At 62.1% G+C, this 25,264-nt stretch overlaps 24 non-coding genes and 2 pseudogenes across 24 annotated transcripts; all 26 read left to right on the top strand.

Annotated features, from left to right (window-relative positions):
- Nucleotides 1-639: 639 nt before the first annotated feature.
- Nucleotides 640-803, top strand: LOC143801011 (U1 spliceosomal RNA). The gene has a single exon (XR_013220668.1). It is a non-coding gene; the product is annotated as a U1 spliceosomal RNA (small nuclear RNA).
- Nucleotides 804-1,597: 794 nt separating this feature from the next.
- LOC143801010 (U1 spliceosomal RNA) lies at nucleotides 1,598-1,761 on the top strand. Its single transcript, XR_013220667.1, has one exon. It is a non-coding gene; the product is annotated as a U1 spliceosomal RNA (small nuclear RNA).
- Nucleotides 1,762-2,555: 794 nt separating this feature from the next.
- Nucleotides 2,556-2,719, top strand: LOC143801009 (U1 spliceosomal RNA). Its single transcript, XR_013220666.1, has one exon. It is a non-coding gene; the product is annotated as a U1 spliceosomal RNA (small nuclear RNA).
- A 798-nt stretch (nucleotides 2,720-3,517) lies between these two features.
- Nucleotides 3,518-3,681, top strand: LOC143801008 (U1 spliceosomal RNA). Its single transcript, XR_013220665.1, has one exon. It is a non-coding gene; the product is annotated as a U1 spliceosomal RNA (small nuclear RNA).
- A 794-nt stretch (nucleotides 3,682-4,475) lies between these two features.
- On the top strand, nucleotides 4,476-4,639 carry LOC143801007 (U1 spliceosomal RNA). The gene has a single exon (XR_013220664.1). It is a non-coding gene; the product is annotated as a U1 spliceosomal RNA (small nuclear RNA).
- Nucleotides 4,640-5,433: 794 nt separating this feature from the next.
- LOC143801006 (U1 spliceosomal RNA) lies at nucleotides 5,434-5,597 on the top strand. Its single transcript, XR_013220663.1, has one exon. It is a non-coding gene; the product is annotated as a U1 spliceosomal RNA (small nuclear RNA).
- A 794-nt stretch (nucleotides 5,598-6,391) lies between these two features.
- LOC143801005 (U1 spliceosomal RNA) lies at nucleotides 6,392-6,555 on the top strand. Its single transcript, XR_013220662.1, has one exon. It is a non-coding gene; the product is annotated as a U1 spliceosomal RNA (small nuclear RNA).
- A 794-nt stretch (nucleotides 6,556-7,349) lies between these two features.
- Nucleotides 7,350-7,513, top strand: LOC143801003 (U1 spliceosomal RNA). Its single transcript, XR_013220661.1, has one exon. It is a non-coding gene; the product is annotated as a U1 spliceosomal RNA (small nuclear RNA).
- Nucleotides 7,514-8,307: 794 nt separating this feature from the next.
- Nucleotides 8,308-8,471, top strand: LOC143801001 (U1 spliceosomal RNA). The gene has a single exon (XR_013220660.1). It is a non-coding gene; the product is annotated as a U1 spliceosomal RNA (small nuclear RNA).
- Nucleotides 8,472-9,265: 794 nt separating this feature from the next.
- Nucleotides 9,266-9,429, top strand: LOC143800866 (U1 spliceosomal RNA). The gene has a single exon (XR_013220545.1). It is a non-coding gene; the product is annotated as a U1 spliceosomal RNA (small nuclear RNA).
- A 794-nt stretch (nucleotides 9,430-10,223) lies between these two features.
- On the top strand, nucleotides 10,224-10,387 carry LOC143801000 (U1 spliceosomal RNA). Its single transcript, XR_013220659.1, has one exon. It is a non-coding gene; the product is annotated as a U1 spliceosomal RNA (small nuclear RNA).
- A 795-nt stretch (nucleotides 10,388-11,182) lies between these two features.
- LOC143800999 (U1 spliceosomal RNA) lies at nucleotides 11,183-11,346 on the top strand. Its single transcript, XR_013220658.1, has one exon. It is a non-coding gene; the product is annotated as a U1 spliceosomal RNA (small nuclear RNA).
- Nucleotides 11,347-12,141: 795 nt separating this feature from the next.
- Nucleotides 12,142-12,305, top strand: LOC143800998 (U1 spliceosomal RNA). The gene has a single exon (XR_013220657.1). It is a non-coding gene; the product is annotated as a U1 spliceosomal RNA (small nuclear RNA).
- A 794-nt stretch (nucleotides 12,306-13,099) lies between these two features.
- On the top strand, nucleotides 13,100-13,263 carry LOC143800996 (U1 spliceosomal RNA). The gene has a single exon (XR_013220656.1). It is a non-coding gene; the product is annotated as a U1 spliceosomal RNA (small nuclear RNA).
- A 794-nt stretch (nucleotides 13,264-14,057) lies between these two features.
- LOC143800865 (U1 spliceosomal RNA) lies at nucleotides 14,058-14,221 on the top strand. Its single transcript, XR_013220544.1, has one exon. It is a non-coding gene; the product is annotated as a U1 spliceosomal RNA (small nuclear RNA).
- Nucleotides 14,222-15,015: 794 nt separating this feature from the next.
- LOC143800995 (U1 spliceosomal RNA) lies at nucleotides 15,016-15,179 on the top strand. Its single transcript, XR_013220655.1, has one exon. It is a non-coding gene; the product is annotated as a U1 spliceosomal RNA (small nuclear RNA).
- Nucleotides 15,180-15,973: 794 nt separating this feature from the next.
- On the top strand, nucleotides 15,974-16,137 carry LOC143800994 (U1 spliceosomal RNA). The gene has a single exon (XR_013220654.1). It is a non-coding gene; the product is annotated as a U1 spliceosomal RNA (small nuclear RNA).
- A 794-nt stretch (nucleotides 16,138-16,931) lies between these two features.
- On the top strand, nucleotides 16,932-17,095 carry LOC143800993 (U1 spliceosomal RNA). Its single transcript, XR_013220653.1, has one exon. It is a non-coding gene; the product is annotated as a U1 spliceosomal RNA (small nuclear RNA).
- A 794-nt stretch (nucleotides 17,096-17,889) lies between these two features.
- Nucleotides 17,890-18,053, top strand: LOC143800992 (U1 spliceosomal RNA). The gene has a single exon (XR_013220652.1). It is a non-coding gene; the product is annotated as a U1 spliceosomal RNA (small nuclear RNA).
- A 794-nt stretch (nucleotides 18,054-18,847) lies between these two features.
- LOC143800990 (U1 spliceosomal RNA) lies at nucleotides 18,848-19,011 on the top strand. The gene has a single exon (XR_013220651.1). It is a non-coding gene; the product is annotated as a U1 spliceosomal RNA (small nuclear RNA).
- Nucleotides 19,012-19,805: 794 nt separating this feature from the next.
- On the top strand, nucleotides 19,806-19,954 carry LOC143801302 (U1 spliceosomal RNA; annotated as a pseudogene).
- Nucleotides 19,955-20,748: 794 nt separating this feature from the next.
- On the top strand, nucleotides 20,749-20,912 carry LOC143800989 (U1 spliceosomal RNA). The gene has a single exon (XR_013220650.1). It is a non-coding gene; the product is annotated as a U1 spliceosomal RNA (small nuclear RNA).
- Nucleotides 20,913-21,703: 791 nt separating this feature from the next.
- On the top strand, nucleotides 21,704-21,867 carry LOC143800988 (U1 spliceosomal RNA). The gene has a single exon (XR_013220649.1). It is a non-coding gene; the product is annotated as a U1 spliceosomal RNA (small nuclear RNA).
- A 794-nt stretch (nucleotides 21,868-22,661) lies between these two features.
- Nucleotides 22,662-22,810, top strand: LOC143801301 (U1 spliceosomal RNA; annotated as a pseudogene).
- Nucleotides 22,811-23,604: 794 nt separating this feature from the next.
- LOC143800987 (U1 spliceosomal RNA) lies at nucleotides 23,605-23,768 on the top strand. The gene has a single exon (XR_013220648.1). It is a non-coding gene; the product is annotated as a U1 spliceosomal RNA (small nuclear RNA).
- A 791-nt stretch (nucleotides 23,769-24,559) lies between these two features.
- LOC143800986 (U1 spliceosomal RNA) lies at nucleotides 24,560-24,723 on the top strand. The gene has a single exon (XR_013220647.1). It is a non-coding gene; the product is annotated as a U1 spliceosomal RNA (small nuclear RNA).
- The last annotated feature ends 541 nt before the right edge of the window (nucleotides 24,724-25,264 follow it).

The following is a 25,264-nucleotide window of genomic DNA, read 5'->3' as shown; positions in this document are numbered from 1 at the left end:
TTGAGGTAGTTGCCTTTGCTTGACACTTTGGCCCTTTTTTGGCCCCCTGGCTGGTGGGGAATGATCACCTCATTTGCATCTCATTGACTTGGTGACGACATGGCTTGCTCTGCTTGTCTGCAGGGGCAGGCAGGCCCGCCCGCTCGCTCACGGGAGGGCACCTGCAGCATCCCCATCTCGCAGCCTTCGGGCTGGAGCTGGACCTGTGAGTGGGCCGCTGGTGCGCGGCTATCTGCTGCGGTTTGGGCCTCCTGCCCTTGAGCCTCCCTCCAGCGTGCATCCTCTTGAGCGGAGATGAGCGAGTCACGAGAGGGTGCCGGCCGGCAGCTGGAGCTCGAGCTGTCTACAGCATGTTCTCAGGCCAGCGCAGCAGCGTGAGGCTGCTGGGGCGGAGCCAACGCTCCTCTATGCAAATGACTCAGGCTGCTGCTGTGCATCTTGGGCGGCTTTGGACTTGAGCTCGGCCTGCCCTGGGGGGGGCGGAGTGGGCGTCGGGAGCGACCGGCGCCTCCCACTCGAGGAGCCTCCGTGCGGTCTGTGCCGAACGCCACCCCCGCCCCCTCCCTTTCGGGCCCGAGACTCCGCGATGTTGGGGAGCTGCGTCGGAGGGGCGCTCGTCGGGCCGGCGGGCCCCAACTCATACTTACCTGGCAGGGGAGATACCATGATCACTAAGGTGGTTCTCCCAGGGTGAGGCTCATCCATTGCACTCCGGGTGTGCTGACCCCTGCGATTTCCCCAAATGCGGGAAACTCGACTGCATAATTTGTGGTAGTGGGGGACTGCGTTCGCGCTTTCCCCTGATTTCCTATGGTCAAAGACAGAACACTAAAGATGCTCTGCTGAGCCAAAGTGAGACTTTGGAGAAGCTCAAAGCAGGCAGATGTGGCCTTTGGCTCCCCCTTGTGGGGGAAGGATGCCACCTTCCCTGTGTCGTGTCGCTGCTTTCTTGGTTTGTTTGAGGTTGTTGCCTTTGCTTGACACTTTGGCCCTTTTTTGGCCCCCTGGCTGGTGGGGAATGATCACCTCATTTGCATCTCATTGACTTGGTGACGACATGGCTTGCTCTGCTTGTCTGCAGGGGCAGGCAGGCCCGCCCGCTCGCTCACGGGAGGGCACCTGCAGCATCCCCATCTCGCAGCCTTCGGGCTGGAGCTGGACCTGTGAGTGGGCCGCTGGTGCGCGGCTATCTGCTGCGGTTTGGGCCTCCTGCCCTTGAGCCTCCCTCCAGCGTGCATCCTCTTGAGCGGAGATGAGCGAGTCACGAGAGGGTGCCGGCCGGCAGCTGGAGCTCGAGCTGTCTACAGCATGTTCTCAGGCCAGCGCAGCAGCGTGAGGCTGCTGGGGCGGAGCCAACGCTCCTCTATGCAAATGACTCAGGCTGCTGCTGTGCATCTTGGGCGGCTTTGGACTTGAGCTCGGCCTGCCCTGGGGGGGTCGGAGTGGGCGTCGGGAGCGACCGGCGCCTCCCACTCGAGGAGCCTCCGTGCGGTCTGTGCCGAACGCCACCCCCGCCCCCTCCCTTTCGGGCCCGAGACTCCGCGATGTTGGGGAGCTGCGTCGGAGGGGCGCTCGTCGGGCCGGCGGGCCCCAACTCATACTTACCTGGCAGGGGAGATACCATGATCACTAAGGTGGTTCTCCCAGGGTGAGGCTCATCCATTGCACTCCGGGTGTGCTGACCCCTGCGATTTCCCCAAATGCGGGAAACTCGACTGCATAATTTGTGGTAGTGGGGGACTGCGTTCGCGCTTTCCCCTGATTTCCTATGGTCAAAGACAGAACACTAAAGATGCTCTGCTGAGCCAAAGTGAGACTTTGGAGAAGCTCAAAGCAGGCAGATGTGGCCTTTGGCTCCCCCTTGTGGGGGAAGGATGCCACCTTCCCTGTGTCGTGTCGCTGCTTTCTTGGTTTGTTTGAGGTTGTTGCCTTTGCTTGACACTTTGGCCCTTTTTTGGCCCCCTGGCTGGTGGGGAATGATCACCTCATTTGCATCTCATTGACTTGGTGATGACATGGCTTGCTCTGCTTGTCTGCAGGGGCAGGCAGGCCCGCCCGCTCGCTCACGGGAGGGCACCTGCAGCATCCCCATCTCGCAGCCTTCGGGCTGGAGCTGGACCTGTGAGTGGGCCGCTGGTGCGCGGCTATCTGCTGCGGTTTGGGCCTCCTGCCCTTGAGCCTCCCTCCAGCGTGCATCCTCTTGAGCGGAGATGAGCGAGTCACGAGAGGGTGCCGGCCGGCAGCTGGAGCTCGAGCTGTCTACAGCATGTTCTCAGGCCAGCGCAGCAGCGTGAGGCTGCTGGGGCGGAGCCAACGCTCCTCTATGCAAATGACTCAGGCTGCTGCTGTGCATCTTGGGCGGCTTTGGACTTGAGCTCGGCCTGCCCTGGGGGGGTCGGAGTGGGCGTCGGGAGCGACCGGCGCCTCCCACTCGAGGAGCCTCCGTGCGGTCTGTGCCGAACGCCACCCCCGCCCCCTCCCTTTCGGGCCCGAGACTCCGCGATGTTGGGGAGCTGCGTCGGAGGGGCGCTCGTCGGGCCGGCGGGCCCCAACTCATACTTACCTGGCAGGGGAGATACCATGATCACTAAGGTGGTTCTCCCAGGGTGAGGCTCATCCATTGCACTCCGGGTGTGCTGACCCCTGCGATTTCCCCAAATGCGGGAAACTCGACTGCATAATTTGTGGTAGTGGGGGACTGCGTTCGCGCTTTCCCCTGATTTCCTATGGTCAAAGACAGAACACTAAAGATGCTCTGCTGAGCCAAAGTGAGACTTTGGAGAAGCTCAAAGCAGGCAGATGTGGCCTTTGGCTCCCCCTTGTGGGGGAAGGATGCCACCTTCCCTGTGTCGTGTCGCTGCTTTCTTGGTTTGTTTGAGGTTGTTGCCTTTGCTTGACACTTTGGCCCTTTTTTGGCCCCCTGGCTGGTGGGGAATGATCACCTCATTTGCATCTCATTGACTTGGTGACGACATGGCTTGCTCTGCTTGTCTGCAGGGGCAGGCAGGCCCGCCCGCTCGCTCGCTCACGGGAGGGCACCTGCAGCATCCCCATCTCGCAGCCTTCGGGCTGGAGCTGGACCTGTGAGTGGGCCGCTGGTGCGCGGCTATCTGCTGCGGTTTGGGCCTCCTGCCCTTGAGCCTCCCTCCAGCGTGCATCCTCTTGAGCGGAGATGAGCGAGTCACGAGAGGGTGCCGGCCGGCAGCTGGAGCTCGAGCTGTCTACAGCATGTTCTCAGGCCAGCGCAGCAGCGTGAGGCTGCTGGGGCGGAGCCAACGCTCCTCTATGCAAATGACTCAGGCTGCTGCTGTGCATCTTGGGCGGCTTTGGACTTGAGCTCGGCCTGCCCTGGGGGGGGCGGAGTGGGCGTCGGGAGCGACCGGCGCCTCCCACTCGAGGAGCCTCCGTGCGGTCTGTGCCGAACGCCACCCCCGCCCCCTCCCTTTCGGGCCCGAGACTCCGCGATGTTGGGGAGCTGCGTCGGAGGGGCGCTCGTCGGGCCGGCGGGCCCCAACTCATACTTACCTGGCAGGGGAGATACCATGATCACTAAGGTGGTTCTCCCAGGGTGAGGCTCATCCATTGCACTCCGGGTGTGCTGACCCCTGCGATTTCCCCAAATGCGGGAAACTCGACTGCATAATTTGTGGTAGTGGGGGACTGCGTTCGCGCTTTCCCCTGATTTCCTATGGTCAAAGACAGAACACTAAAGATGCTCTGCTGAGCCAAAGTGAGACTTTGGAGAAGCTCAAAGCAGGCAGATGTGGCCTTTGGCTCCCCCTTGTGGGGGAAGGATGCCACCTTCCCTGTGTCGTGTCGCTGCTTTCTTGGTTTGTTTGAGGTTGTTGCCTTTGCTTGACACTTTGGCCCTTTTTTGGCCCCCTGGCTGGTGGGGAATGATCACCTCATTTGCATCTCATTGACTTGGTGACGACATGGCTTGCTCTGCTTGTCTGCAGGGGCAGGCAGGCCCGCCCGCTCGCTCACGGGAGGGCACCTGCAGCATCCCCATCTCGCAGCCTTCGGGCTGGAGCTGGACCTGTGAGTGGGCCGCTGGTGCGCGGCTATCTGCTGCGGTTTGGGCCTCCTGCCCTTGAGCCTCCCTCCAGCGTGCATCCTCTTGAGCGGAGATGAGCGAGTCACGAGAGGGTGCCGGCCGGCAGCTGGAGCTCGAGCTGTCTACAGCATGTTCTCAGGCCAGCGCAGCAGCGTGAGGCTGCTGGGGCGGAGCCAATGCTCCTCTATGCAAATGACTCAGGCTGCTGCTGTGCATCTTGGGCGGCTTTGGACTTGAGCTCGGCCTGCCCTGGGGGGGGCGGAGTGGGCGTCGGGAGCGACCGGCGCCTCCCACTCGAGGAGCCTCCGTGCGGTCTGTGCCGAACGCCACCCCCGCCCCCTCCCTTTCGGGCCCGAGACTCCGCGATGTTGGGGAGCTGCGTCGGAGGGGCGCTCGTCGGGCCGGCGGGCCCCAACTCATACTTACCTGGCAGGGGAGATACCATGATCACTAAGGTGGTTCTCCCAGGGTGAGGCTCATCCATTGCACTCCGGGTGTGCTGACCCCTGCGATTTCCCCAAATGCGGGAAACTCGACTGCATAATTTGTGGTAGTGGGGGACTGCGTTCGCGCTTTCCCCTGATTTCCTATGGTCAAAGACAGAACACTAAAGATGCTCTGCTGAGCCAAAGTGAGACTTTGGAGAAGCTCAAAGCAGGCAGATGTGGCCTTTGGCTCCCCCTTGTGGGGGAAGGATGCCACCTTCCCTGTGTCGTGTCGCTGCTTTCTTGGTTTGTTTGAGGTTGTTGCCTTTGCTTGACACTTTGGCCCTTTTTTGGCCCCCTGGCTGGTGGGGAATGATCACCTCATTTGCATCTCATTGACTTGGTGACGACATGGCTTGCTCTGCTTGTCTGCAGGGGCAGGCAGGCCCGCCCGCTCGCTCACGGGAGGGCACCTGCAGCATCCCCATCTCGCAGCCTTCGGGCTGGAGCTGGACCTGTGAGTGGGCCGCTGGTGCGCGGCTATCTGCTGCGGTTTGGGCCTCCTGCCCTTGAGCCTCCCTCCAGCGTGCATCCTCTTGAGCGGAGATGAGCGAGTCACGAGAGGGTGCCGGCCGGCAGCTGGAGCTCGAGCTGTCTACAGCATGTTCTCAGGCCAGCGCAGCAGCGTGAGGCTGCTGGGGCGGAGCCAACGCTCCTCTATGCAAATGACTCAGGCTGCTGCTGTGCATCTTGGGCGGCTTTGGACTTGAGCTCGGCCTGCCCTGGGGGGGGCGGAGTGGGCGTCGGGAGCGACCGGCGCCTCCCACTCGAGGAGCCTCCGTGCGGTCTGTGCCGAACGCCACCCCCGCCCCCTCCCTTTCGGGCCCGAGACTCCGCGATGTTGGGGAGCTGCGTCGGAGGGGCGCTCGTCGGGCCGGCGGGCCCCAACTCATACTTACCTGGCAGGGGAGATACCATGATCACTAAGGTGGTTCTCCCAGGGTGAGGCTCATCCATTGCACTCCGGGTGTGCTGACCCCTGCGATTTCCCCAAATGCGGGAAACTCGACTGCATAATTTGTGGTAGTGGGGGACTGCGTTCGCGCTTTCCCCTGATTTCCTATGGTCAAAGACAGAACACTAAAGATGCTCTGCTGAGCCAAAGTGAGACTTTGGAGAAGCTCAAAGCAGGTAGATGTGGCCTTTGGCTCCCCCTTGTGGGGGAAGGATGCCACCTTCCCTGTGTCGTGTCGCTGCTTTCTTGGTTTGTTTGAGGTTGTTGCCTTTGCTTGACACTTTGGCCCTTTTTTGGCCCCCTGGCTGGTGGGGAATGATCACCTCATTTGCATCTCATTGACTTGGTGATGACATGGCTTGCTCTGCTTGTCTGCAGGGGCAGGCAGGCCCGCCCGCTCGCTCACGGGAGGGCACCTGCAGCATCCCCATCTCGCAGCCTTCGGGCTGGAGCTGGACCTGTGAGTGGGCCGCTGGTGCGCGGCTATCTGCTGCGGTTTGGGCCTCCTGCCCTTGAGCCTCCCTCCAGCGTGCATCCTCTTGAGCGGAGATGAGCGAGTCACGAGAGGGTGCCGGCCGGCAGCTGGAGCTCGAGCTGTCTACAGCATGTTCTCAGGCCAGCGCAGCAGCGTGAGGCTGCTGGGGCGGAGCCAACGCTCCTCTATGCAAATGACTCAGGCTGCTGCTGTGCATCTTGGGCGGCTTTGGACTTGAGCTCGGCCTGCCCTGGGGGGGGCGGAGTGGGCGTCGGGAGCGACCGGCGCCTCCCACTCGAGGAGCCTCCGTGCGGTCTGTGCCGAACGCCACCCCCGCCCCCTCCCTTTCGGGCCCGAGACTCCGCGATGTTGGGGAGCTGCGTCGGAGGGGCGCTCGTCGGGCCGGCGGGCCCCAACTCATACTTACCTGGCAGGGGAGATACCATGATCACTAAGGTGGTTCTCCCAGGGTGAGGCTCATCCATTGCACTCCGGGTGTGCTGACCCCTGCGATTTCCCCAAATGCGGGAAACTCGACTGCATAATTTGTGGTAGTGGGGGACTGCGTTCGCGCTTTCCCCTGATTTCCTATGGTCAAAGACAGAACACTAAAGATGCTCTGCTGAGCCAAAGTGAGACTTTGGAGAAGCTCAAAGCAGGCAGATGTGGCCTTTGGCTCCCCCTTGTGGGGGAAGGATGCCACCTTCCCTGTGTCGTGTCGCTGCTTTCTTGGTTTGTTTGAGGTAGTTGCCTTTGCTTGACACTTTGGCCCTTTTTTGGCCCCCTGGCTGGTGGGGAATGATCACCTCATTTGCATCTCATTGACTTGGTGACGACATGGCTTGCTCTGCTTGTCTGCAGGGGCAGGCAGGCCCGCCCGCTCGCTCACGGGAGGGCACCTGCAGCATCCCCATCTCGCAGCCTTCGGGCTGGAGCTGGACCTGTGAGTGGGCCGCTGGTGCGCGGCTATCTGCTGCGGTTTGGGCCTCCTGCCCTTGAGCCTCCCTCCAGCGTGCATCCTCTTGAGCGGAGATGAGCGAGTCACGAGAGGGTGCCGGCCGGCAGCTGGAGCTCGAGCTGTCTACAGCATGTTCTCAGGCCAGCGCAGCAGCGTGAGGCTGCTGGGGCGGAGCCAACGCTCCTCTATGCAAATGACTCAGGCTGCTGCTGTGCATCTTGGGCGGCTTTGGACTTGAGCTCGGCCTGCCCTGGGGGGGGCGGAGTGGGCGTCGGGAGCGACCGGCGCCTCCCACTCGAGGAGCCTCCGTGCGGTCTGTGCCGAACGCCACCCCCGCCCCCTCCCTTTCGGGCCCGAGACTCCGCGATGTTGGGGAGCTGCGTCGGAGGGGCGCTCGTCGGGCCGGCGGGCCCCAACTCATACTTACCTGGCAGGGGAGATACCATGATCACTAAGGTGGTTCTCCCAGGGTGAGGCTCATCCATTGCACTCCGGGTGTGCTGACCCCTGCGATTTCCCCAAATGCGGGAAACTCGACTGCATAATTTGTGGTAGTGGGGGACTGCGTTCGCGCTTTCCCCTGATTTCCTATGGTCAAAGACAGAACACTAAAGATGCTCTGCTGAGCCAAAGTGAGACTTTGGAGAAGCTCAAAGCAGGCAGATGTGGCCTTTGGCTCCCCCTTGTGGGGGAAGGATGCCACCTTCCCTGTGTCGTGTCGCTGCTTTCTTGGTTTGTTTGAGGTTGTTGCCTTTGCTTGACACTTTGGCCCTTTTTTGGCCCCCTGGCTGGTGGGGAATGATCACCTCATTTGCATCTCATTGACTTGGTGACGACATGGCTTGCTCTGCTTGTCTGCAGGGGCAGGCAGGCCCGCCCGCTCGCTCACGGGAGGGCACCTGCAGCATCCCCATCTCGCAGCCTTCGGGCTGGAGCTGGACCTGTGAGTGGGCCGCTGGTGCGCGGCTATCTGCTGCGGTTTGGGCCTCCTGCCCTTGAGCCTCCCTCCAGCGTGCATCCTCTTGAGCGGAGATGAGCGAGTCACGAGAGGGTGCCGGCCGGCAGCTGGAGCTCGAGCTGTCTACAGCATGTTCTCAGGCCAGCGCAGCAGCGTGAGGCTGCTGGGGCGGAGCCAACGCTCCTCTATGCAAATGACTCAGGCTGCTGCTGTGCATCTTGGGCGGCTTTGGACTTGAGCTCGGCCTGCCCTGGGGGGGGCGGAGTGGGCGTCGGGAGCGACCGGCGCCTCCCACTCGAGGAGCCTCCGTGCGGTCTGTGCCGAACGCCACCCCCGCCCCCTCCCTTTCGGGCCCGAGACTCCGCGATGTTGGGGAGCTGCGTCGGAGGGGCGCTCGTCGGGCCGGCGGGCCCCAACTCATACTTACCTGGCAGGGGAGATACCATGATCACTAAGGTGGTTCTCCCAGGGTGAGGCTCATCCATTGCACTCCGGGTGTGCTGACCCCTGCGATTTCCCCAAATGCGGGAAACTCGACTGCATAATTTGTGGTAGTGGGGGACTGCGTTCGCGCTTTCCCCTGATTTCCTATGGTCAAAGACAGAACACTAAAGATGCTCTGCTGAGCCAAAGTGAGACTTTGGAGAAGCTCAAAGCAGGCAGATGTGGCCTTTGGCTCCCCCTTGTGGGGGAAGGATGCCACCTTCCCTGTGTCGTGTCGCTGCTTTCTTGGTTTGTTTGAGGTTGTTGCCTTTGCTTGACACTTTGGCCCTTTTTTGGCCCCCTGGCTGGTGGGGAATGATCACCTGATTTGCATCTCATTGACTTGGTGATGACATGGCTTGCTCTGCTTGTCTGCAGGGGCAGGCAGGCCCGCCCGCTCGCTCACGGGAGGGCACCTGCAGCATCCCCATCTCGCAGCCTTCGGGCTGGAGCTGGACCTGTGAGTGGGCCGCTGGTGCGCGGCTATCTGCTGCGGTTTGGGCCTCCTGCCCTTGAGCCTCCCTCCAGCGTGCATCCTCTTGAGCGGAGATGAGCGAGTCACGAGAGGGTGCCGGCCGGCAGCTGGAGCTCGAGCTGTCTACAGCATGTTCTCAGGCCAGCGCAGCAGCGTGAGGCTGCTGGGGCGGAGCCAACGCTCCTCTATGCAAATGACTCAGGCTGCTGCTGTGCATCTTGGGCGGCTTTGGACTTGAGCTCGGCCTGCCCTGGGGGGGGCGGAGTGGGCGTCGGGAGCGACCGGCGCCTCCCACTCGAGGAGCCTCCGTGCGGTCTGTGCCGAACGCCACCCCCGCCCCCTCCCTTTCGGGCCCGAGACTCCGCGATGTTGGGGAGCTGCGTCGGAGGGGCGCTCGTCGGGCCGGCGGGCCCCAACTCATACTTACCTGGCAGGGGAGATACCATGATCACTAAGGTGGTTCTCCCAGGGTGAGGCTCATCCATTGCACTCCGGGTGTGCTGACCCCTGCGATTTCCCCAAATGTGGGAAACTCGACTGCATAATTTGTGGTAGTGGGGGACTGCGTTCGCGCTTTCCCCTGATTTCCTATGGTCAAAGACAGAACACTAAAGATGCTCTGCTGAGCCAAAGTGAGACTTTGGAGAAGCTCAAAGCAGGCAGATGTGGCCTTTGGCTCCCCCTTGTGGGGGAAGGATGCCACCTTCCCTGTGTCGTGTCGCTGCTTTCTTGGTTTGTTTGAGGTTGTTGCCTTTGCTTGACACTTTGGCCCTTTTTTGGCCCCCTGGCTGGTGGGGAATGATCACCTCATTTGCATCTCATTGACTTGGTGACGACATGGCTTGCTCTGCTTGTCTGCAGGGGCAGGCAGGCCCGCCCGCTCGCTCACGGGAGGGCACCTGCAGCATCCCCATCTCGCAGCCTTCGGGCTGGAGCTGGACCTGTGAGTGGGCCGCTGGTGCGCGGCTATCTGCTGCGGTTTGGGCCTCCTGCCCTTGAGCCTCCCTCCAGCGTGCATCCTCTTGAGCGGAGATGAGCGAGTCACGAGAGGGTGCCGGCCGGCAGCTGGAGCTCGAGCTGTCTACAGCATGTTCTCAGGCCAGCGCAGCAGCGTGAGGCTGCTGGGGCGGAGCCAACGCTCCTCTATGCAAATGACTCAGGCTGCTGCTGTGCATCTTGGGCGGCTTTGGACTTGAGCTCGGCCTGCCCTGGGGGGGGCGGAGTGGGCGTCGGGAGCGACCGGCGCCTCCCACTCGAGGAGCCTCCGTGCGGTCTGTGCCGAACGCCACCCCCGCCCCCTCCCTTTCGGGCCCGAGACTCCGCGATGTTGGGGAGCTGCGTCGGAGGGGCGCTCGTCGGGCCGGCGGGCCCCAACTCATACTTACCTGGCAGGGGAGATACCATGATCACTAAGGTGGTTCTCCCAGGGTGAGGCTCATCCATTGCACTCCGGGTGTGCTGACCCCTGCGATTTCCCCAAATGCGGGAAACTCGACTGCATAATTTGTGGTAGTGGGGGACTGCGTTCGCGCTTTCCCCTGATTTCCTATGGTCAAAGACAGAACACTAAAGATGCTCTGCTGAGCCAAAGTGAGACTTTGGAGAAGCTCAAAGCAGGCAGATGTGGCCTTTGGCTCCCCCTTGTGGGGGAAGGATGCCACCTTCCCTGTGTCGTGTCGCTGCTTTCTTGGTTTGTTTGAGGTAGTTGCCTTTGCTTGACACTTTGGCCCTTTTTTGGCCCCCTGGCTGGTGGGGAATGATCACCTCATTTGCATCTCATTGACTTGGTGACGACATGGCTTGCTCTGCTTGTCTGCAGGGGCAGGCAGGCCCGCCCGCTCGCTCACGGGAGGGCACCTGCAGCATCCCCATCTCGCAGCCTTCGGGCTGGAGCTGGACCTGTGAGTGGGCCGCTGGTGCGCGGCTATCTGCTGCGGTTTGGGCCTCCTGCCCTTGAGCCTCCCTCCAGCGTGCATCCTCTTGAGCGGAGATGAGCGAGTCACGAGAGGGTGCCGGCCGGCAGCTGGAGCTCGAGCTGTCTACAGCATGTTCTCAGGCCAGCGCAGCAGCGTGAGGCTGCTGGGGCGGAGCCAACGCTCCTCTATGCAAATGACTCAGGCTGCTGCTGTGCATCTTGGGCGGCTTTGGACTTGAGCTCGGCCTGCCCTGGGGGGGGGCGGAGTGGGCGTCGGGAGCGACCGGCGCCTCCCACTCGAGGAGCCTCCGTGCGGTCTGTGCCGAACGCCACCCCCGCCCCCTCCCTTTCGGGCCCGAGACTCCGCGATGTTGGGGAGCTGCGTCGGAGGGGCGCTCGTCGGGCCGGCGGGCCCCAACTCATACTTACCTGGCAGGGGAGATACCATGATCACTAAGGTGGTTCTCCCAGGGTGAGGCTCATCCATTGCACTCCGGGTGTGCTGACCCCTGCGATTTCCCCAAATGCGGGAAACTCGACTGCATAATTTGTGGTAGTGGGGGACTGCGTTCGCGCTTTCCCCTGATTTCCTATGGTCAAAGACAGAACACTAAAGATGCTCTGCTGAGCCAAAGTGAGACTTTGGAGAAGCTCAAAGCAGGCAGATGTGGCCTTTGGCTCCCCCTTGTGGGGGAAGGATGCCACCTTCCCTGTGTCGTGTCGCTGCTTTCTTGGTTTGTTTGAGGTAGTTGCCTTTGCTTGACACTTTGGCCCTTTTTTGGCCCCCTGGCTGGTGGGGAATGATCACCTCATTTGCATCTCATTGACTTGGTGACGACATGGCTTGCTCTGCTTGTCTGCAGGGGCAGGCAGGCCCGCCCGCTCGCTCACGGGAGGGCACCTGCAGCATCCCCATCTCGCAGCCTTCGGGCTGGAGCTGGACCTGTGAGTGGGCCGCTGGTGCGCGGCTATCTGCTGCGGTTTGGGCCTCCTGCCCTTGAGCCTCCCTCCAGCGTGCATCCTCTTGAGCGGAGATGAGCGAGTCACGAGAGGGTGCCGGCCGGCAGCTGGAGCTCGAGCTGTCTACAGCATGTTCTCAGGCCAGCGCAGCAGCGTGAGGCTGCTGGGGCGGAGCCAACGCTCCTCTATGCAAATGACTCAGGCTGCTGCTGTGCATCTTGGGCGGCTTTGGACTTGAGCTCGGCCTGCCCTGGGGGGGGGCGGAGTGGGCGTCGGGAGCGACCGGCGCCTCCCACTCGAGGAGCCTCCGTGCGGTCTGTGCCGAACGCCACCCCCGCCCCCTCCCTTTCGGGCCCGAGACTCCGCGATGTTGGGGAGCTGCGTCGGAGGGGCGCTCGTCGGGCCGGCGGGCCCCAACTCATACTTACCTGGCAGGGGAGATACCATGATCACTAAGGTGGTTCTCCCAGGGTGAGGCTCATCCATTGCACTCCGGGTGTGCTGACCCCTGCGATTTCCCCAAATGCGGGAAACTCGACTGCATAATTTGTGGTAGTGGGGGACTGCGTTCGCGCTTTCCCCTGATTTCCTATGGTCAAAGACAGAACACTAAAGATGCTCTGCTGAGCCAAAGTGAGACTTTGGAGAAGCTCAAAGCAGGCAGATGTGGCCTTTGGCTCCCCCTTGTGGGGGAAGGATGCCACCTTCCCTGTGTCGTGTCGCTGCTTTCTTGGTTTGTTTGAGGTTGTTGCCTTTGCTTGACACTTTGGCCCTTTTTTGGCCCCCTGGCTGGTGGGGAATGATCACCTCATTTGCATCTCATTGACTTGGTGACGACATGGCTTGCTCTGCTTGTCTGCAGGGGCAGGCAGGCCCGCCCGCTCGCTCACGGGAGGGCACCTGCAGCATCCCCATCTCGCAGCCTTCGGGCTGGAGCTGGACCTGTGAGTGGGCCGCTGGTGCGCGGCTATCTGCTGCGGTTTGGGCCTCCTGCCCTTGAGCCTCCCTCCAGCGTGCATCCTCTTGAGCGGAGATGAGCGAGTCACGAGAGGGTGCCGGCCGGCAGCTGGAGCTCGAGCTGTCTACAGCATGTTCTCAGGCCAGCGCAGCAGCGTGAGGCTGCTGGGGCGGAGCCAACGCTCCTCTATGCAAATGACTCAGGCTGCTGCTGTGCATCTTGGGCGGCTTTGGACTTGAGCTCGGCCTGCCCTGGGGGGGGCGGAGTGGGCGTCGGGAGCGACCGGCGCCTCCCACTCGAGGAGCCTCCGTGCGGTCTGTGCCAAACGCCACCCCCGCCCCCTCCCTTTCGGGCCCGAGACTCCGCGATGTTGGGGAGCTGCGTCGGAGGGGCGCTCGTCGGGCCGGCGGGCCCCAACTCATACTTACCTGGCAGGGGAGATACCATGATCACTAAGGTGGTTCTCCCAGGGTGAGGCTCATCCATTGCACTCCGGGTGTGCTGACCCCTGCGATTTCCCCAAATGCGGGAAACTCGACTGCATAATTTGTGGTAGTGGGGGACTGCGTTCGCGCTTTCCCCTGATTTCCTATGGTCAAAGACAGAACACTAAAGATGCTCTGCTGAGCCAAAGTGAGACTTTGGAGAAGCTCAAAGCAGGCAGATGTGGCCTTTGGCTCCCCCTTGTGGGGGAAGGATGCCACCTTCCCTGTGTCGTGTCGCTGCTTTCTTGGTTTGTTTGAGGTTGTTGCCTTTGCTTGACACTTTGGCCCTTTTTTGGCCCCCTGGCTGGTGGGGAATGATCACCTCATTTGCATCTCATTGACTTGGTGATGACATGGCTTGCTCTGCTTGTCTGCAGGGGCAGGCAGGCCCGCCCGCTCGCTCACGGGAGGGCACCTGCAGCATCCCCATCTCGCAGCCTTCGGGCTGGAGCTGGACCTGTGAGTGGGCCGCTGGTGCGCGGCTATCTGCTGCGGTTTGGGCCTCCTGCCCTTGAGCCTCCCTCCAGCGTGCATCCTCTTGAGCGGAGATGAGCGAGTCACGAGAGGGTGCCGGCCGGCAGCTGGAGCTCGAGCTGTCTACAGCATGTTCTCAGGCCAGCGCAGCAGCGTGAGGCTGCTGGGGCGGAGCCAACGCTCCTCTATGCAAATGACTCAGGCTGCTGCTGTGCATCTTGGGCGGCTTTGGACTTGAGCTCGGCCTGCCCTGGGGGGGGCGGAGTGGGCGTCGGGAGCGACCGGCGCCTCCCACTCGAGGAGCCTCCGTGCGGTCTGTGCCGAACGCCACCCCCGCCCCCTCCCTTTCGGGCCCGAGACTCCGCGATGTTGGGGAGCTGCGTCGGAGGGGCGCTCGTCGGGCCGGCGGGCCCCAACTCATACTTACCTGGCAGGGGAGATACCATGATCACTAAGGTGGTTCTCCCAGGGTGAGGCTCATCCATTGCACTCCGGGTGTGCTGACCCCTGCGATTTCCCCAAATGTGGGAAACTCGACTGCATAATTTGTGGTAGTGGGGGACTGCGTTCGCGCTTTCCCCTGATTTCCTATGGTCAAAGACAGAACACTAAAGATGCTCTGCTGAGCCAAAGTGAGACTTTGGAGAAGCTCAAAGCAGGCAGATGTGGCCTTTGGCTCCCCCTTGTGGGGGAAGGATGCCACCTTCCCTGTGTCGTGTCGCTGCTTTCTTGGTTTGTTTGAGGTTGTTGCCTTTGCTTGACACTTTGGCCCTTTTTTGGCCCCCTGGCTGGTGGGGAATGATCACCTCATTTGCATCTCATTGACTTGGTGACGACATGGCTTGCTCTGCTTGTCTGCAGGGGCAGGCAGGCCCGCCCGCTCGCTCACGGGAGGGCACCTGCAGCATCCCCATCTCGCAGCCTTCGGGCTGGAGCTGGACCTGTGAGTGGGCCGCTGGTGCGCGGCTATCTGCTGCGGTTTGGGCCTCCTGCCCTTGAGCCTCCCTCCAGCGTGCATCCTCTTGAGCGGAGATGAGCGAGTCACGAGAGGGTGCCGGCCGGCAGCTGGAGCTCGAGCTGTCTACAGCATGTTCTCAGGCCAGCGCAGCAGCGTGAGGCTGCTGGGGCGGAGCCAACGCTCCTCTATGCAAATGACTCAGGCTGCTGCTGTGCATCTTGGGCGGCTTTGGACTTGAGCTCGGCCTGCCCTGGGGGGGGCGGAGTGGGCGTCGGGAGCGACCGGCGCCTCCCACTCGAGGAGCCTCCGTGCGGTCTGTGCCGAACGCCACCCCCGCCCCCTCCCTTTCGGGCCCGAGACTCCGCGATGTTGGGGAGCTGCGTCGGAGGGGCGCTCGTCGGGCCGGCGGGCCCCAACTCATACTTACCTGGCAGGGGAGATACCATGATCACTAAGGTGGTTCTCCCAGGGTGAGGCTCATCCATTGCACTCCGGGTGTGCTGACCCCTGCGATTTCCCCAAATGCGGGAAACTCGACTGCATAATTTGTGGTAGTGGGGGACTGCGTTCGCGCTTTCCCCTGATTTCCTATGGTCAAAGACAGAACACTAAAGATGCTCTGCTGAGCCAAAGTGAGACTTTGGAGAAGCTCAAAGCAGGCAGATGTGGCCTTTGGCTCCCCCTTGTGGGGGAAGGATGCCACCTTCCCTGTGTCGTGTCGCTGCTTTCTTGGTTTGTTTGAGGTTGTTGCCTTTGCTTGACACTTTGGCCCTTTTTTGGCCCCCTGGCTGGTGGGGAATGATCACCTCATTTGCATCTCATTGACTTGGTGACGACATGGCTTGCTCTGCTTGTCTGCAGGGGCAGGCAGGCCCGCCCGCTCGCTCACGGGAGGGCACCTGCAGCATCCCCATCTCGCAGCCTTCGGGCTGGAGCTGGACCTGTGAGTGGGCCGCTGGTGCGCGGCTATCTGCTGCGGTTTGGGCCTCCTGCCCTTGAGCCTCCCTCCAGCGTGCATCCTCTTGAGCGGAGATGAGCGAGTCACGAGAGGGTGCCGGCCGGCAGCTGGAGCTCGAGCTGTCTACAGCATGTTCTCAGGCCAGCGCAGCAGCGTGAGGCTGCTGGGGCGGAGCCAACGCTCCTCTATGCAAATGACTCAGGCTGCTGCTGTGCATCTTGGGCGGCTTTGGACTTGAGCTCGGCCTGCCCTGGGGGGGTCGGAGTGGGCGTCGGGAGCGACCGGCGCCTCCCACTCGAGGAGCCTCCGTGCGGTCTGTGCCGAACGCCACCCCCGCCCCCTCCCTTTCGGGCCCGAGACTCCGCGATGTTGGGGAGCTGCGTCGGAGGGGCGCTCGTCGGGCCGGCGGGCCCCAACTCATACTTACCTGGCAGGGGAGATACCATGATCACTAAGGTGGTTCTCCCAGGGTGAGGCTCATCCATTGCACTCCGGGTGTGCTGACCCCTGCGATTTCCCCAAATGCGGGAAACTCGACTGCATAATTTGTGGTAGTGGGGGACTGCGTTCGCGCTTTCCCCTGATTTCCTATGGTCAAAGACAGAACACTAAAGATGCTCTGCTGAGCCAAAGTGAGACTTTGGAGAAGCTCAAAGCAGGCAGATGTGGCCTTTGGCTCCCCCTTGTGGGGGAAGGATGCCACCTTCCCTGTGTCGTGTCGCTGCTTTCTTGGTTTGTTTGAGGTTGTTGCCTTTGCTTGACACTTTGGCCCTTTTTTGTCCCCCTGGCTGGTGGGGAATGATCACCTCATTTGCATCTCATTGACTTGGTGACGACATGGCTTGCTCTGCTTGTCTGCAGGGGCAGGCAGGCCCGCCCGCTCGCTCACGGGAGGGCACCTGCAGCATCCCCATCTCGCAGCCTTCGGGCTGGAGCTGGACCTGTGAGTGGGCCGCTGGTGCGCGGCTATCTGCTGCGGTTTGGGCCTCCTGCCCTTGAGCCTCCCTCCAGCGTGCATCCTCTTGAGCGGAGATGAGCGAGTCACGAGAGGGTGCCGGCCGGCAGCTGGAGCTCGAGCTGTCTACAGCATGTTCTCAGGCCAGCGCAGCAGCGTGAGGCTGCTGGGGCGGAGCCAACGCTCCTCTATGCAAATGACTCAGGCTGCTGCTGTGCATCTTGGGCGGCTTTGGACTTGAGCTCGGCCTGCCCTGGGGGGGGCGGAGTGGGCGTCGGGAGCGACCGGCGCCTCCCACTCGAGGAGCCTCCGTGCGGTCTGTGCCGAACGCCACCCCCGCCCCCTCCCTTTCGGGCCCGAGACTCCGCGATGTTGGGGAGCTGCGTCGGAGGGGCGCTCGTCGGGCCGGCGGGCCCCAACTCATACTTACCTGGCAGGGGAGATACCATGATCACTAAGGTGGTTCTCCCAGGGTGAGGCTCATCCATTGCACTCCGGGTGTGCTGACCCCTGCGATTTCCCCAAATGCGGGAAACTCGACTGCATAATTTGTGGTAGTGGGGGACTGCGTTCGCGCTTTCCCCTGATTTCCTATGGTCAAAGACAGAACACTAAAGATGCTCTGCTGAGCCAAAGTGAGACTTTGGAGAAGCTCAAAGCAGGCAGATGTGGCCTTTGGCTCCCCCTTGTGGGGGAAGGATGCCACCTTCCCTGTGTCGTGTCGCTGCTTTCTTGGTTTGTTTGAGGTTGTTGCCTTTGCTTGACACTTTGGCCCTTTTTTGGCCCCCTGGCTGGTGGGGAATGATCACCTCATTTGCATCTCATTGACTTGGTGACGACATGGCTTGCTCTGCTTGTCTGCAGGGGCAGGCAGGCCCGCCCGCTCGCTCACGGGAGGGCACCTGCAGCATCCCCATCTCGCAGCCTTCGGGCTGGAGCTGGACCTGTGAGTGGGCCGCTGGTGCGCGGCTATCTGCTGCGGTTTGGGCCTCCTGCCCTTGAGCCTCCCTCCAGCGTGCATCCTCTTGAGCGGAGATGAGCGAGTCACGAGAGGGTGCCGGCCGGCAGCTGGAGCTCGAGCTGTCTACAGCATGTTCTCAGGCCAGCGCAGCAGCGTGAGGCTGCTGGGGCGGAGCCAACGCTCCTCTATGCAAATGACTCAGGCTGCTGCTGTGCATCTTGGGCGGCTTTGGACTTGAGCTCGGCCTGCCCTGGGGGGGGCGGAGTGGGCGTCGGGAGCGACCGGCGCCTCCCACTCGAGGAGCCTCCGTGCGGTCTGTGCCGAACGCCACCCCCGCCCCCTCCCTTTCGGGCCCGAGACTCCGCGATGTTGGGGAGCTGCGTCGGAGGGGCGCTCGTCGGGCCGGCGGGCCCCAACTCATACTTACCTGGCAGGGGAGATACCATGATCACTAAGGTGGTTCTCCCAGGGTGAGGCTCATCCATTGCACTCCGGGTGTGCTGACCCCTGCGATTTCCCCAAATGCGGGAAACTCGACTGCATAATTTGTGGTAGTGGGGGACTGCGTTCGCGCTTTCCCCTGATTTCCTATGGTCAAAGACAGAACACTAAAGATGCTCTGCTGAGCCAAAGTGAGACTTTGGAGAAGCTCAAAGCAGGCAGATGTGGCCTTTGGCTCCCCCTTGTGGGGGAAGGATGCCACCTTCCCTGTGTCGTGTCGCTGCTTTCTTGGTTTGTTTGAGGTTGTTGCCTTTGCTTGACACTTTGGCCCTTTTTTGGCCCCCTGGCTGGTGGGGAATGATCACCTCATTTGCATCTCATTGACTTGGTGACGACATGGCTTGCTCTGCTTGTCTGCAGGGGCAGGCAGGCCCGCCCGCTCGCTCACGGGAGGGCACCTGCAGCATCCCCATCTCGCAGCCTTCGGGCTGGAGCTGGACCTGTGAGTGGGCCGCTGGTGCGCGGCTATCTGCTGCGGTTTGGGCCTCCTGCCCTTGAGCCTCCCTCCAGCGTGCATCCTCTTGAGCGGAGATGAGCGAGTCACGAGAGGGTGCCGGCCGGCAGCTGGAGCTCGAGCTGTCTACAGCATGTTCTCAGGCCAGCGCAGCAGCGTGAGGCTGCTGGGGCGGAGCCAACGCTCCTCCATGCAAATGACTCAGGCTGCTGCTGTGCATCTTGGGCGGCTTTGGACTTGAGCTCGGCCTGCCCTGGGGGGGGCGGAGTGGGCGTCGGGAGCGACCGGCGCCTCCCACTCGAGGAGCCTCCGTGCGGTCTGTGCCGAACGCCACCCCCGCCCCCTCCCTTTCGGGCCCGAGACTCCGCGATGTTGGGGAGCTGCGTCGGAGGGGCGCTCGTCGGGCCGGCGGGCCCCAACTCATACTTACCTGGCAGGGGAGATACCATGATCACTAAGGTGGTTCTCCCAGGGTGAGGCTCATCCATTGCACTCCGGGTGTGCTGACCCCTGCGATTTCCCCAAATGCGGGAAACTCGACTGCATAATTTGTGGTAGTGGGGGACTGCGTTCGCGCTTTCCCCTGATTTCCTATGGTCAAAGACAGAACACTAAAGATGCTCTGCTGAGCCAAAGTGAGACTTTGGAGAAGCTCAAAGCAGGCAGATGTGGCCTTTGGCTCCCCCTTGTGGGGGAAGGATGCCACCTTCCCTGTGTCGTGTCGCTGCTTTCTTGGTTTGTTTGAGGTTGTTGCCTTTGCTTGACACTTTGGCCCTTTTTTGGCCCCCTGGCTGGTGGGGAATGATCACCTCATTTGCATCTCATTGACTTGGTGACGACATGGCTTGCTCTGCTTGTCTGCAGGGGCAGGCAGGCCCGCCCGCTCGCTCACGGGAGGGCACCTGCAGCATCCCCATCTCGCAGCCTTCGGGCTGGAGCTGGACCTGTGAGTGGGCCGCTGGTGCGCGGCTATCTGCTGCGGTTTGGGCCTCCTGCCCTTGAGCCTCCCTCCAGCGTGCATCCTCTTGAGCGGAGATGAGCGAGTCACGAGAGGGTGCCGGCCGGCAGCTGGAGCTCGAGCTGTCTACAGCATGTTCTCAGGCCAGCGCAGCAGCGTGAGGCTGCTGGGGCGGAGCCAACGCTCCTCTATGCAAATGACTCAGGCTGCTGCTGTGCATCTTGGGCGGCTTTGGACTTGAGCTCGGCCTGCCCTGGGGGGGGCGGAGTGGGCGTCGGGAGCGACCGGCGCCTCCCACTCGAGGAGCCTCCGTGCGGTCTGTGCCGAACGCCACCCCCGCCCCCTCCCTTTCGGGCCCGAGACTCCGCGATGTTGGGGAGCTGCGTCGGAGGGGCGCTCGTCGGGCCGGCGGGCCCCAACTCATACTTACCTGGCAGGGGAGATACCATGATCACTAAGGTGGTTCTCCCAGGGTGAGGCTCATCCATTGCACCCCTGCGATTTCCCCAAATGCGGGAAACTCGACTGCATAATTTGTGGTAGTGGGGGACTGCGTTCGCGCTTTCCCCTGATTTCCTATGGTCAAAGACAGAACACTAAAGATGCTCTGCTGAGCCAAAGTGAGACTTTGGAGAAGCTCAAAGCAGGCAGATGTGGCCTTTGGCTCCCCCTTGTGGGGGAAGGATGCCACCTTCCCTGTGTCGTGTCGCTGCTTTCTTGGTTTGTTTGAGGTTGTTGCCTTTGCTTGACACTTTGGCCCTTTTTTGGCCCCCTGGCTGGTGGGGAATGATCACCTCATTTGCATCTCATTGACTTGGTGACGACATGGCTTGCTCTGCTTGTCTGCAGGGGCAGGCAGGCCCGCCCGCTCGCTCACGGGAGGGCACCTGCAGCATCCCCATCTCGCAGCCTTCGGGCTGGAGCTGGACCTGTGAGTGGGCCGCTGGTGCGCGGCTATCTGCTGCGGTTTGGGCCTCCTGCCCTTGAGCCTCCCTCCAGCGTGCATCCTCTTGAGCGGAGATGAGCGAGTCACGAGAGGGTGCCGGCCGGCAGCTGGAGCTCGAGCTGTCTACAGCATGTTCTCAGGCCAGCGCAGCAGCGTGAGGCTGCTGGGGCGGAGCCAACGCTCCTCTATGCAAATGACTCAGGCTGCTGCTGTGCATCTTGGGCGGCTTTGGACTTGAGCTCGGCCTGCCCTGGGGGGGGCGGAGTGGGCGTCGGGAGCGACCGGCGCCTCCCACTCGAGGAGCCTCCGTGCGGTCTGTGCCGAACGCCACCCCCGCCCCCTCCCTTTCGGGCCCGAGACTCCGCGATGTTGGGGAGCTGCGTCGGAGGGGCGCTCGTCGGGCCGGCGGGCCCCAACTCATACTTACCTGGCAGGGGAGATACCATGATCACTAAGGTGGTTCTCCCAGGGTGAGGCTCATCCATTGCACTCCGGGTGTGCTGACCCCTGCGATTTCCCCAAATGCGGGAAACTCGACTGCATAATTTGTGGTAGTGGGGGACTGCGTTCGCGCTTTCCCCTGATTTCCTATGGTCAAAGACAGAACACTAAAGATGCTCTGCTGAGCCAAAGTGAGACTTTGGAGAAGCTCAAAGCAGGCAGATGTGGCCTTTGGCTCCCCCTTGTGGGGGAAGGATGCCACCTTCCCTGTGTCGTGTCGCTGCTTTCTTGGTTTGTTTGAGGTTGTTGCCTTTGCTTGACACTTTGGCCCTTTTTTGGCCCCCTGGCTGGTGGGGAATGATCACCTCATTTGCATCTCATTGACTTGGTGACGACATGGCTTGCTCTGCTTGTCTGCAGGGGCAGGCAGGCCCGCCCGCTCGCTCACGGGAGGGCACCTGCAGCATCCCCATCTCGCAGCCTTCGGGCTGGAGCTGGACCTGTGAGTGGGCCGCTGGTGCGCGGCTATCTGCTGCGGTTTGGGCCTCCTGCCCTTGAGCCTCCCTCCAGCGTGCATCCTCTTGAGCGGAGATGAGCGAGTCACGAGAGGGTGCCGGCCGGCAGCTGGAGCTCGAGCTGTCTACAGCATGTTCTCAGGCCAGCGCAGCAGCGTGAGGCTGCTGGGGCGGAGCCAACGCTCTATGCAAATGACTCAGGCTGCTGCTGTGCATCTTGGGCGGCTTTGAACTTGAGCTCGGCCTGCCCTGGGGGGGGCGGAGTGGGCGTCGGGAGCGACCGGCGCCTCCCACTCGAGGAGCCTCCGTGCGGTCTGTGCCGAACGCCACCCCCGCCCCCTCCCTTTCGGGCCCGAGACTCCGCGATGTTGGGGAGCTGCGTCGGAGGGGCGCTCGTCGGGCCGGCGGGCCCCAACTCATACTTACCTGGCAGGGGAGATACCATGATCACTAAGGTGGTTCTCCCAGGGTGAGGCTCATCCATTGCACTCCGGGTGTGCTGACCCCTGCGATTTCCCCAAATGCGGGAAACTCGACTGCATAATTTGTGGTAGTGGGGGACTGCGTTCGCGCTTTCCCCTGATTTCCTATGGTCAAAGACAGAACACTAAAGATGCTCTGCTGAGCCAAAGTGAGACTTTGGAGAAGCTCAAAGCAGGCAGATGTGGCCTTTGGCTCCCCCTTGTGGGGGAAGGATGCCACCTTCCCTGTGTCGTGTCGCTGCTTTCTTGGTTTGTTTGAGGTTGTTGCCTTTGCTTGACACTTTGGCCCTTTTTTGGCCCCCTGGCTGGTGGGGAATGATCACCTCATTTGCATCTCATTGACTTGGTGACGACATGGCTTGCTCTGCTTGTCTGCAGGGGCAGGCAGGCCCGCCCGCTCGCTCACGGGAGGGCACCTGCAGCATCCCCATCTCGCAGCCTTCGGGCTGGAGCTGGACCTGTGAGTGGGCCGCTGGTGCGCGGCTATCTGCTGCGGTTTGGGCCTCCTGCCCTTGAGCCTCCCTCCAGCGTGCATCCTCTTGAGCGGAGATGAGCGAGTCACGAGAGGGTGCCGGCCGGCAGCTGGAGCTCGAGCTGTCTACAGCATGTTCTCAGGCCAGCGCAGCAGCGTGAGGCTGCTGGGGCGGAGCCAACGCTCCTCTATGCAAATGACTCAGGCTGCTGCTGTGCATCTTGGGCGGCTTTGGACTTGAGCTCGGCCTGCCCTGGGGGGGGCGGAGTGGGCGTCGGGAGCGACCGGCGCCTCCCACTCGAGGAGCCTCCGTGCGGTCTGTGCCGAACGCCACCCCCGCCCCCTCCCTTTCGGGCCCGAGACTCCGCGATGTTGGGGAGCTGCGTCGGAGGGGCGCTCGTCGGGCCGGCGGGCCCCAACTCATACTTACCTGGCAGGGGAGATACCATGATCACTAAGGTGGTTCTCCCAGGGTGAGGCTCATCCATTGCACCCCTGCGATTTCCCCAAATGCGGGAAACTCGACTGCATAATTTGTGGTAGTGGGGGACTGCGTTCGCGCTTTCCCCTGATTTCCTATGGTCAAAGACAGAACACTAAAGATGCTCTGCTGAGCCAAAGTGAGACTTTGGAGAAGCTCAAAGCAGGCAGATGTGGCCTTTGGCTCCCCCTTGTGGGGGAAGGATGCCACCTTCCCTGTGTCGTGTCGCTGCTTTCTTGGTTTGTTTGAGGTTGTTGCCTTTGCTTGACACTTTGGCCCTTTTTTGGCCCCCTGGCTGGTGGGGAATGATCACCTCATTTGCATCTCATTGACTTGGTGACGACATGGCTTGCTCTGCTTGTCTGCAGGGGCAGGCAGGCCCGCCCGCTCGCTCACGGGAGGGCACCTGCAGCATCCCCATCTCGCAGCCTTCGGGCTGGAGCTGGACCTGTGAGTGGGCCGCTGGTGCGCGGCTATCTGCTGCGGTTTGGGCCTCCTGCCCTTGAGCCTCCCTCCAGCGTGCATCCTCTTGAGCGGAGATGAGCGAGTCACGAGAGGGTGCCGGCCGGCAGCTGGAGCTCGAGCTGTCTACAGCATGTTCTCAGGCCAGCGCAGCAGCGTGAGGCTGCTGGGGCGGAGCCAACGCTCCTCTATGCAAATGACTCAGGCTGCTGCTGTGCATCTTGGGCGGCTTTGGACTTGAGCTCGGCCTGCCCTGGGGGGGGCGGAGTGGGCGTCGGGAGCGACCGGCGCCTCCCACTCGAGGAGCCTCCGTGCGGTCTGTGCCGAACGCCACCCCCGCCCCCTCCCTTTCGGGCCCGAGACTCCGCGATGTTGGGGAGCTGCGTCGGAGGGGCGCTCGTCGGGCCGGCGGGCCCCAACTCATACTTACCTGGCAGGGGAGATACCATGATCACTAAGGTGGTTCTCCCAGGGTGAGGCTCATCCATTGCACTCCGGGTGTGCTGACCCCTGCGATTTCCCCAAATGCGGGAAACTCGACTGCATAATTTGTGGTAGTGGGGGACTGCGTTCGCGCTTTCCCCTGATTTCCTATGGTCAAAGACAGAACACTAAAGATGCTCTGCTGAGCCAAAGTGAGACTTTGGAGAAGCTCAAAGCAGGCAGATGTGGCCTTTGGCTCCCCCTTGTGGGGGAAGGATGCCACCTTCCCTGTGTCGTGTCGCTGCTTTCTTGGTTTGTTTGAGGTTGTTGCCTTTGCTTGACACTTTGGCCCTTTTTTGGCCCCCTGGCTGGTGGGGAATGATCACCTCATTTGCATCTCATTGACTTGGTGACGACATGGCTTGCTCTGCTTGTCTGCAGGGGCAGGCAGGCCCGCCCGCTCGCTCACGGGAGGGCACCTGCAGCATCCCCATCTCGCAGCCTTCGGGCTGGAGCTGGACCTGTGAGTGGGCCGCTGGTGCGCGGCTATCTGCTGCGGTTTGGGCCTCCTGCCCTTGAGCCTCCCTCCAGCGTGCATCCTCTTGAGCGGAGATGAGCGAGTCACGAGAGGGTGCCGGCCGGCAGCTGGAGCTCGAGCTGTCTACAGCATGTTCTCAGGCCAGCGCAGCAGCGTGAGGCTGCTGGGGCGGAGCCAACGCTCTATGCAAATGACTCAGGCTGCTGCTGTGCATCTTGGGCGGCTTTGAACTTGAGCTCGGCCTGCCCTGGGGGGGGCGGAGTGGGCGTCGGGAGCGACCGGCGCCTCCCACTCGAGGAGCCTCCGTGCGGTCTGTGCCGAACGCCACCCCCGCCCCCTCCCTTTCGGGCCCGAGACTCCGCGATGTTGGGGAGCTGCGTCGGAGGGGCGCTCGTCGGGCCGGCGGGCCCCAACTCATACTTACCTGGCAGGGGAGATACCATGATCACTAAGGTGGTTCTCCCAGGGTGAGGCTCATCCATTGCACTCCGGGTGTGCTGACCCCTGCGATTTCCCCAAATGCGGGAAACTCGACTGCATAATTTGTGGTAGTGGGGGACTGCGTTCGCGCTTTCCCCTGATTTCCTATGGTCAAAGACAGAACACTAAAGATGCTCTGCTGAGCCAAAGTGAGACTTTGGAGAAGCTCAAAGCAGGCAGATGTGGCCTTTGGCTCCCCCTTGTGGGGGAAGGATGCCACCTTCCCTGTGTCGTGTCGCTGCTTTCTTGGTTTGTTTGAGGTTGTTGCCTTTGCTTGACACTTTGGCCCTTTTTTGGCCCCCTGGCTGGTGGGGAATGATCACCTCATTTGCATCTCATTGACTTGGTGACGACATGGCTTGCTCTGCTTGTCTGCAGGGGCAGGCAGGCCCGCCCGCTCGCTCACGGGAGGGCACCTGCAGCATCCCCATCTCGCAGCCTTCGGGCTGGAGCTGGACCTGTGAGTGGGCCGCTGGTGCGCGGCTATCTGCTGCGGTTTGGGCCTCCTGCCCTTGAGCCTCCCTCCAGCGTGCATCCTCTTGAGCGGAGATGAGCGAGTCACGAGAGGGTGCCGGCCGGCAGCTGGAGCTCGAGCTGTCTACAGCATGTTCTCAGGCCAGCGCAGCAGCGTGAGGCTGCTG

The sequence above is a fragment of the Ranitomeya variabilis genome, chromosome 1 (assembly GCF_051348905.1).
Source record: "Ranitomeya variabilis isolate aRanVar5 chromosome 1, aRanVar5.hap1, whole genome shotgun sequence".
NCBI classification, from domain to species: Eukaryota; Metazoa; Chordata; class Amphibia; order Anura; family Dendrobatidae; genus Ranitomeya; species Ranitomeya variabilis.
The sequence above is the reverse complement of the archived record's forward strand: the minus strand, read 5'-3'. Positions and strand labels throughout refer to the sequence as shown.